This window comes from Manacus candei, unplaced genomic scaffold (assembly GCF_025592945.1).
Source record: "Manacus candei isolate 608988 ecotype Guabito, Panama unplaced genomic scaffold, ASM2559294v1 h1tg000042l, whole genome shotgun sequence".
In the NCBI taxonomy this organism is placed as follows: Eukaryota; Metazoa; Chordata; class Aves; order Passeriformes; family Pipridae; genus Manacus; species Manacus candei.
The window spans coordinates 1,179,740-1,189,612 of record NW_026138090.1 but is presented as its reverse complement, the minus strand read 5'-3'; positions in this window follow the sequence as shown (position 1 = coordinate 1,189,612).

Sequence of the window (9,873 nt, the reverse complement as noted above, 5' to 3'; positions counted from 1 at the left end):
TCTGAAACTACAGTGCAAGCTCATGTTCTCTTTAACCTGGTTTATAGTGTATTGCATGGAAAATATACTGCTTTGTTAAGTGGTCAAGAAGTAGGCAAATAGGATCATATCTTTTTCATTCTGTGAACAATCACTGCAACAGTAAAACACTGCAAACCCTGCTTTGCAAAGCACAAGATTAAAGGCTCTGCCATGTGCTGCCCATGTTGACCCAGGGATATATAGCAACTGCTCATTAAGTCTGTTATGATACCTGAAAAGCCTACACTGAGAAAATCTAAAACAAATCATAAACAAAACAAATCCCATTTTCTCCAAACATGTTTAAGTGTATGGGGGCTGTCAAGGCAAGATGCACATTCGTAGAATCATAGAATCCAAAATCATTTGGGTTGGAAGGGAGTCTAAGGATTGTGTTCTTCCAGCCACTAGACACCTTCCACTACACCACATTGCTCAGAGCCCCATCCAACCTGGCCTTGGACACTTCCAGGGATGGGGCAGCCACAGTTTCTCTGGGCAATTTGTCCCAGGGCATCACCACCCTCACAGTGAAGACTTTCTTCCCAATATCCTACCTAACTCTGTCCTCTGTCAATTTGAAACCATTCCCCCATATCCTGTCACTCCATGTCCTTGTCCAAAGTCCCTCTCCAGCTCTCCTGGAGCCCCTTTAGGCCCTGGAAGGGGCTCTCAGGTCTCCCTGGAGCCTTCTCTTCTCCAGGTGAACACCCCCAGCTCTCCCAGCCTGTCTCCAGAGCAGAGGGGCTCCAGCCCTTGGAGCATCTCCATGGCCTCCTCTGGACTCCACTCCAGCAGCTCCACGTCCTTTGATGTTTTTCCCCCAGAGCTGGAGGCAGCTCTGCAGGGGGGGGCTCAACAGAGCAGAGCAGAGGGGCAGAATCCCCTCCCTCAATCTGCAGGTCACATTAGTGAGTCACTTAACTGAGAGTGACTTCAGAGAGCAACTCATAAATTAATAACCCCCTGACATCCTGGCAGTGCCTGTCTTGGTGTTTATCTAACAGCAGGCCACTTATACTGTGACAAGTTTCACTACTCCAGACATCTCTAAAATACCTGTAGGCTCTCTGAAACATTTGAGAAGGGAGGAGTGTACCACTTTCCCTTCTCTACTCAATGAAGTTTGTTATCATATTTAATTCAGCATGAATACTGCCTCGTTTAGCATGACAACTATAACTGCAGATATGTTAGCTCAACCCACTTTTGACTCCAGTGTGAAATTATTCCTTTCCTGGTCGAAAATGAATGACACAGACTGGAAAATATCTCATGCCAAAATCCGTATTTTACATACAGCATGCATTTAAGTTGCACAAGATGTTGCATCCTCAGGCCATTTTTGTCTTCTGAGGCTATTCCAGCAATCCTCAAGCTTTCCCCAGTGGGTTGGGAGCAGCTGCGTGTTCTCTAGGCATGAAAAACAGCAGGAAGAGCTCTCAAAGTCTCCTGCAAGGACACACCTTGAGCTCCTAAGACTGCTGATATTTGAACAGTATAGACATAAAACAGCTTCCACCACATGGCCTGGGGACCGTGCTCTGTTTCTTGGACAAATCCCAAACACTGTATAGATGAAACCTATATAATCCTGGCAATCACTTATCTCCCCAAGGACAAAGACCCCATCTGCAAAATGTATGGAATAAACATACCAGCCTTGCAAAGATTTAATTCAGCTCATGGCTGCAACTCTTCTAATAATGACATATGACAGCTCTGTAAAAATGTTTTTAGCTGCCAAGACAAGCACTGGAAAAGAAAGGCCAGATTATGTTTGGGAATACAACTTGAATTAGCTCCTCTTTTCTTCGCCTGTGCAGGTGGAATATGTTTAGTGGCAAAGGGGATTTGTCTTGAGCATGAGATGGGGCTTAAATATCTCCTGTAATGATGTGAATCCAGAAGATTAAAGAAGAACAAAAAGTGCCTGGCTGTTAAAAAGAAAAAAGGGAGAAACGGGGAAGTGCTGATAATTCAGTTTGACTCCAACTTCCTTTCCAGAACAGAGCAAACCAACAGTTATACAATACAGGGTGAACAAGCTGAGCATGTGTATGCTCATGCTGTTTCAAACAGTGTGATTGTGTCAGCTGGGCAATAGCCTGCAAGACAATAGAAACCATTCTCCAGTCTGTCCTAAATGGTTTCTCATGTCTGGTTTTGATATGAGACTTCAAGAAAGATGGTTGGGCCAATGGGAGTGTTCCCAGGGGGATATGATCGTAAGTGTGATGTAAATGTTGTGTAGGAACTAGTGGAAGAGTTTAGCCAAAGGAGAAAGAATTAAGGTGAAGCTGTAACCAGGCTGTTATAAAGAAGATAAACCTTTCTGTGTGCCCACAGGAGACAGAACAAGAAGTGATGGACCTAAATTTCATCAAAAAATGAATAGGTTTTGTGATTCTCCCACCATCAGCTCAAGCACAAGGTGGGGGGATGCTCAGTGTGCCTCCCATCCTAATTCCTTTTAACAGAGCTGCAGGCTGGAATATAGAAGTTTATGGCTACTAGATACATCATCACAACACCTCCTATGACAGAAGCTTTGAAGGTAAAACTTGAATTTGCCTATGAGAACATCAAAGCATCTTCTTAATAGCGGCTGCCCTGCAAGTGGCCTTGCTCCAGAGCAGATTAGACATATGTATAGCATGAATATCATATAATCAAACATCACCTGGCTGCCTCTCCTCCCTAAAGGTTTCTCCAAGCTTTCTTCAACAGCACATATCTTTTTTCTCCCTTTGAAGCTCTCTTAGTTGAGCCTGGTGTGCCCCACATCACTCTACTCTAAAGTCCTCCAAAGCTCCTACTGCAGCAAGAATCTGACCTCCAAACAACATGACCACTGACACCTCCAAATTTATTTCCCAAGAGGGTTTTGCTAAAGCTTGGAAAGGAATTTGGGATCCTCTAGCCTACCATATACTAAAGAATAATAATTTTCCATTGCTCCCAGGAAAGTGAAAATACACAAGAACATCAGATACATCTGGAGTTACATTTACAGTCCGTTGAGGGGGAAGGGGCATTAGATCCCAGAGATTTAGCTTCAGGAGTTCTGTCTGTATCAGGGTTTGAGACAGTCTTTGATGTTAGTGAAATAAAGGAGAGAAATATTTCCCTCAGGGAGTGAGAAAAAAATATCCAAAATCTTCAGCCTGAGGGTTTTTTGTATTGCTGTTCCAGCTACCGTCTCCAGAACTCATTACAATAAGCAAATACTCATACATCATTGGTTTAATATGACAACTATGATGCTTAATAAGGCTGGAAGAAACATCACTGTGACTCTATTTGAGCCTCCTAAACAATCAGTTATTGCTGAGAAGGTTACACCAAATTTTATAGCTCAGGAGCTGATTTGCAATTTGTATTCATCTTTCATTTTGACTAGACCAATTGTGTGTTCTATCTGCATTATCAGCTCCATAAAAATTCATTCCCATCCATAAAAATAGAAGATTTCTAATAATGCCTCTCCTACTTTGTATGGGTGTATTTGGTTTTATTTAGGCTAGAAAGGCAGTTAATCTGGTAACTGGGTTGTCTTTCTGTCCAGTTTCCCTGCAGGAGCTAATCCATCTACTCTAAACCCATCCAGTCAGATTTAAACTGAATTGTTTTTATGGGGGAAATTTGTCTTTGCACAATGTATGAATTTTGAGTAACTGTGAAATTGTTCCCTATTCAATGTCTCTCTGTACGGAGTCACTCTGGGCAGACAGGGCTCCTGATGGGTATGGCCCACGTGGTCTGAAAGGTGGTAAAGAACCTAAACAATTAACATAATGTTTGTAGCCTGATGCTACAGAGTCTTCCGAGCTGCAGATACCAGTTTAAGGTCTGTCTCCAGAGAACTGGAAAGTCTCTGGGAAGGGGTAAAAATGAGAGGATAGTGAATTAAAACAATGAAGAAATTGTGAATAAGAGGAGTAACAAGTATATTTAAGCACTGACAATACCTTCAGTGCCAAAACCAGCCCCATGAGCCTCAGGTATCTGTGATCTCTACAAGTTCCAGGTGAGTCTGTGCCTATAAGTACACTGGGAGACCAGAGCCAGTGCTGGATTGCCAAGGGAAGGACAGGAGAATGCTCAGCTCTCTAAGGAGCTACAGATGCATCAGCCAACTGCAGGTCCAGAGCAGTGGGTATCACTGGGGCCCAATCATTTCTCACCATTGATTATCTTGGATATTTGGTGGGCATTCACTGAGCAAAGAGCCATGACAGCATCAGCTCCTCCCAGATGCTTGCTGTCTCCTTCTCAGCACAGGTCACGCTCCTGCAGCAGGGGCAGCTGGAGAAAACACATGCTCATATGTCCCAGCAGTGCTTGGTCACAGTCCAGTGTCCTGAGAGAAACTCACTTTCATGAGAGGTTGGAGACCATGCATGAAATGGAGCAGCTGAGATGGGGCAGGTGTTTGCTTGGAGGCAGTGCCCACCAGTAAAGGTTGGGACAGACAGATTGCACCTCCAAAAGTGGCAGAGGGAGATGGGCAAGAGCACCTTGTATAGTAGTGAACAGGTTTCCAGCTTCTTAAGCACAAAGAGGATTTGTGTAACTGTCTCTTCTTCCCATCCTCCCTTTATTTCTTACTTCCTCCTTCCTTCCTCCTCTCCTTTTCTCTTTTCCTTGCTCTTTCTTCCTCCTCTAACATGTTAAATCATCTGTGCCATGGATGGGTTTTATTTCATGGTTATTGTATGGTGCAATACTGCTTGTATTGTGTGCAGGCAATTAAAAAACAGAGTTTGTTACTTTTGCACTGCTGGTGTTATGTGCTGGTCAAAGTGCAGGTGAGATGATGTTCCCAGCTGCTAGATTTCAATAAACTGACTAAATATCCTTTTTAAATACTTTTTTTAAACCAGGTTGCTATTGTTGACCGTGGTGGTACAACAGATCCAGAGTCTGCAAGGTCTTTAGCAGGGACAGAACCATATTTTAATTAAGAAGATAGAAGGGTGTAAATCCAGGCTGGCAGGTTAAAGATGAAGAGAAGCCCCTATATGGTCTCTGTGGGTGAAAAGGAAAAAAGAATTTGTCTTTGGGCAAGAGCACTTCCAGGGGAATCCCAGACAGATCTCTCTGGCCTTGCATTCTTCCATGTTTTTATAATTCCTGAAATCTCTGTGAAACCCACTGGGTTGTATCCATTCTACCTGCAATACATATGCAAAAAGCTCTTAAGTTTTGTCTATGTCTTCCTACCCAGGGACCAAGGCTCTGGCAGATCCCTGGAGGAACAATCCCAGGAGTTTATTGCAATTTTGCAGTGAGATACCACAGCAGTTGTGAGGACTAACTGGGGTGTTTGTTACCGAAGGCATGAAGTTTAACTACCAGTGGCTCATACAGGGCTGGAAATAAATGTCATCAGTCCAAAGAGAAAAACAGGGATGGGGAATTGGAGAAGGGACAGCTCTGGATCACCCATTGACCCAGAAAAGTGACAGATAAGACCTAAATGATCTTTTCCCTTGGGTCCTTCCTGTATGAAATTGAGAAGTAAGCATTTATTTCTCACCACTGTAATCAATTTATTTCCTAAATTCTTTATTAATATTTATATTTGTCAGTTCCAACCTTGGCTGAGCCCTTCTCCTTGCTTCTTTATACCCACCTGCCTCAGCATCCTCCACCCAATCCGTATCCCAGTACTCCCCACTAAAGTTTTCCCTTTGTATCCAGAAACATCCCACTGTGGCATTGCTGACCTTCCTAAAGACAGTTCTTCAGCTGGGGAGGCAAAGTGAGATCTGTGGTAGGGTGGCAACAAAGTCATAGGGAACTCTTTACTAAGAAGGCCCTGAAGTCATGCTAGTCCCCCCAATGGACCAACATAGAGGTTGCACAAAGCTTCAAAAAGGCCTTTTCAGATAAATAAAGGCATTTTCAGAGTCAATAAATTGTGCTGAGTTTTAACCTGCAAAGATTCCCCAAGCCACCACTGCCTGAGTCTGAAATACTGAGGTTTTACATGCCCAAATTTTAATGCATCCTGAAGCAACCTCTGACTACACCCTCCATTCTGAGAAAAGGAGGTTCTGGGGACCATTCAGTCCATTCCCTGCAACCTGGAAAAGTGGGACACTAACACCAGATTTCCTATTGGCTTCTGCTGGTTACATTACATTTACCACAAGCTGTAAAATAGCTTTAAATATTTGAAGCAGCAAATGTAAGCACCTTAGGAAACAGGACATAGATAAAAGTTCTTCATCTTCCAAGCAAATATCCTTAATATTCAGGTAAATAATACTAAAGAAACTGGAAGTAGAGAAAGATTTATTAGGGCCACAAGGCATGTCAGGACATGATTATCCTGTTTCACTCCATCAGGAGAGAGTGTAAGACAGAGCAGCTGAAAACAACCAATACTTAATCAATCTGAAAAACCTGAAGTGATTGAATTTTAAATGAGGAATTTTCCAAACAGCCCATTTCACCAGTTTAATGAGGACAATGATCAAATGAATGAATTAGAATAGGATCAGACAGTACAAAGTCTGGTAGGTAGATCTCTCAAAAGCAGCTTGTGCACATGCCTTACCACAACATATATTGTCCTATGTGTATGGGAGACTATGGCCCAGTGAGAGAAAAATTCACATTTTCCCTCCTCATCACTTATTCTTTACTTTATATCCCAAGCCAGGATAGATTGACACCTTGACTTAATGTGTATCAGCTTTCCTAAGGAAAAGCAGATATCAGAAAAGCACTGCCAAAACCACCCAGTTACAACTATTTATCCAGAAGACACTGTAGGAATTAGTGGATTATAAATCTGGACCAATCTGCAAAGGTCTGGAATTTAGCTTTTCCACAGTACAAGCAAGAAATGCTGGTTTACTGCTTCAAGTTTCCCGTATATTAAATTAACTCTTTGAACAGTGCTAGGGGAATCCCCTCGTATAAATGAACTACAGAAAGTCAGGATGATTATTATTATTATTATTACTGCTAGTATTATTATTATTATTATTGCTGTTGTTAATAATGCAGTATACATCCAGTGCATTAAACTACAAAGTGTGGATGAGGGGGATAGAATATTTGCCTGGCGTGCTCAGTGCTATTAAACACAAAACGTGACACCAGACTTAGCGACCTCTTCCATGGTGGGTGACAACATGTACCAAGCAGATGAAGTGAAACAGCTTCCACCTCTGTGAATCAACATTCCAGAACAAATAATGACAACTGGTGATAAATGCCTTTGGCTGGGAACAGTGGAGATGTGGCTTTGTCCAGTTCCCACTGTGAGGATGGTGGTGTGCATTTCTCTCCTTCACTCCCTCATTTCCCTCATAGTCCTATTCTTAGCTTGAAAAAGTACCTCAAGAAACAAGCATGGGGAGGAGGTGAAGGTGTGTCATGGGCAGGGGGGAATAGTCAGCATTTTTGCCTCAGCTGGGTAAACGATATTAACGCATCTGGAATAGCAGGAAGAAAATCAGCATTACTGGGGAGGCTCTGCTGGTTAAGGAATAGGAAGCAGCTCCAGAGAAGATGTATGGAGCAATAAGAGATGATTTACTCCCACAGCTTTTATTGTTTGAATACTTACACGCACCCCATCTATTTTCGTTTGCCCCAGCATGCGTGGCAGTCCTCCCTGTCGGGGGGTGACATTGCTGCATTTGTCGGCGTTCCCTCCAATATATCATGAGGAATAGCTGCTCCCAGGCCCGGATGGTGGAAAGCAATCCCCTCCCCGTGCTAGCCCTCGTAATGGGAGCTCTCCATCATGCTGCCATCCCAGGGGGTGGGTACGAGGAGCTCGCGGGAGCTCATCGGAAACGGCCTCGCCATCGTCGTCATAAAACCCCATTAAAGCAAACACTTCCCACATAACTCCATGTGCTCTCTACGAGCGTGGCACTGACAGTGAGCAGCCTTATTCTGAGCAGAAGGAGAGAAAGAAAGAGATGCAGGATCTGTGATGAGCACTGGGGTTGACAAGGCTTTAATACGTTCAACTCGGAGTGTGAGGATGTGACACTCATTTTCTGAGGTGGATCTTTCATCAGCAAGTCTGACTTGTTACTTAGTGGAGCAGGGGTTAATTTCAGCTTGCTTTCACTCAGGTGAGTGCTGGAGTGAAGAGGACTCAAATGTGGCTGATGGCTTTAACGGAGAGAGCCAGAGATCTTTAATTAATGGCTTTAACCTGAAGGAGGGTATATTTAGGTTAGATATTAGTAAGAAATTCTTGACTGTGAGGATGGTGAGGCATTGGCACAGTTTTCCCAGAGAAGTTGTGGCTGTCCCACCCCTGGAAAGGTTCAAGGCCAGGTTGGATGGGGCTTGGAGCAACCTGGTCTAGTGGAAGGTGTCCCTGCCCATGGTAGTGGGGTTGGAACAAGATGATCTTAAAAGTCCCTTTCAACACAAACCATTCTATGATTCTATGACTGCATTTTAAGCCACAAATCAAAATAGGGAAGTGTTCATATGACTGAGGAGGACTCTGGTTCTGGGTAAGTGAGGGCAGCAAGGTGAGGTGCAGGAATGCAGGGAGTTGGTGTTGGACACGGGGGCTGGATGAAGCTGGGGGCCAGGGTGTCAGATCAGGGTATAGATCAATCTTCTTAAAAACAAAATACAAAACCCACAAGAGTTTCTATATATTTTCTTTGGAATTTTGCAATATTTCAGGTTTGAACTCTTCCTAGGAACATAAGACTGAATTAAGCCTCACAAAAGGCCTTTGTATCTCATTTGAAGCCCCATTACAATGACTTTGGATGAGGATCTTCATGTTTTTGTTACATGATTTTGTCTCCTTAGTACAAATGGGCTCTGGAACAAGAAGTATTGCAGGCTATAAGAGTGTAACTGATGGGTTTATTTTTTCAGTTGTTTCATTGCCTTCCCCTAGAGGTATGTTTATATACATTAAATTTTGAGGCATACTAAGTTATATCTATCTCTGTTAGAAAACATCCCAGTAATTCCATCTATAATCACAAAGGCAAGTCATGTAAAGAGAGGAAATAGCTGGAATTAGGAACATAATGGAACAGCCAAATGGCTGTTGGGCAAGTCATGCCTTTCCCTGCAATCCAAATCAACAAACACTCTTAACAGCTTTGGAGTTTAATTAGTTAATTATTATTTTAAATTGTTTAAATTACTATTTAACTTTGAAAAGTTACATAGCTTTTAACTCATTACTGAGTATGTGCAGAGGTTTCCTTCCTCTGGTTTGAAACTGTTTAGCCTGTTCCATTCCTCTGATAAGTTGCCACATAATATGATTCACTTCGAAAATGGAGAACCTCATCTGCACGAATCTGCAGAAAGTCTTAAAGGGAATTATCCTGAGGACTATTCAGATGAACATGATAAGGATTCTGATGGCAACATTACTAACTGCTCCAGTGCTTAAAATATGCAGGAAAAATATCCTGTATTGGAGATCTACACTAGTATTTTGTAGAAAGGAGAAAGGACTCCCCAGAGGCAAAGAGAAGGTGTGACTGCTCTCCCTGGCACATTATCCCCTTCAAGATATATTCCCTTCTAAGAATTTTTTACTGGCTCTGCTCTTTATCATTTGTTGGCCAAATCTGTGAACAGTTTGATATGTCTTTGGAGACATGTTTTGTTTTGTCATAGTGATAACTTGGTCACATAATCTTGCCTAGGGTTTGAAGCACCATATTAGCATCATGTTTAGCACAAGGCATTACCATCATGTGAGCAAGACAGTGTCTCTGCTTTCAGTAAAGCTTCATGTGGCTGCAGTTGCATTCTCCTTAGAAGGTCCACAAACTTTCCAAACACTCATTAAGCTGTGCAGGAGTCCTTCCAAAGGACTAGTGCCTC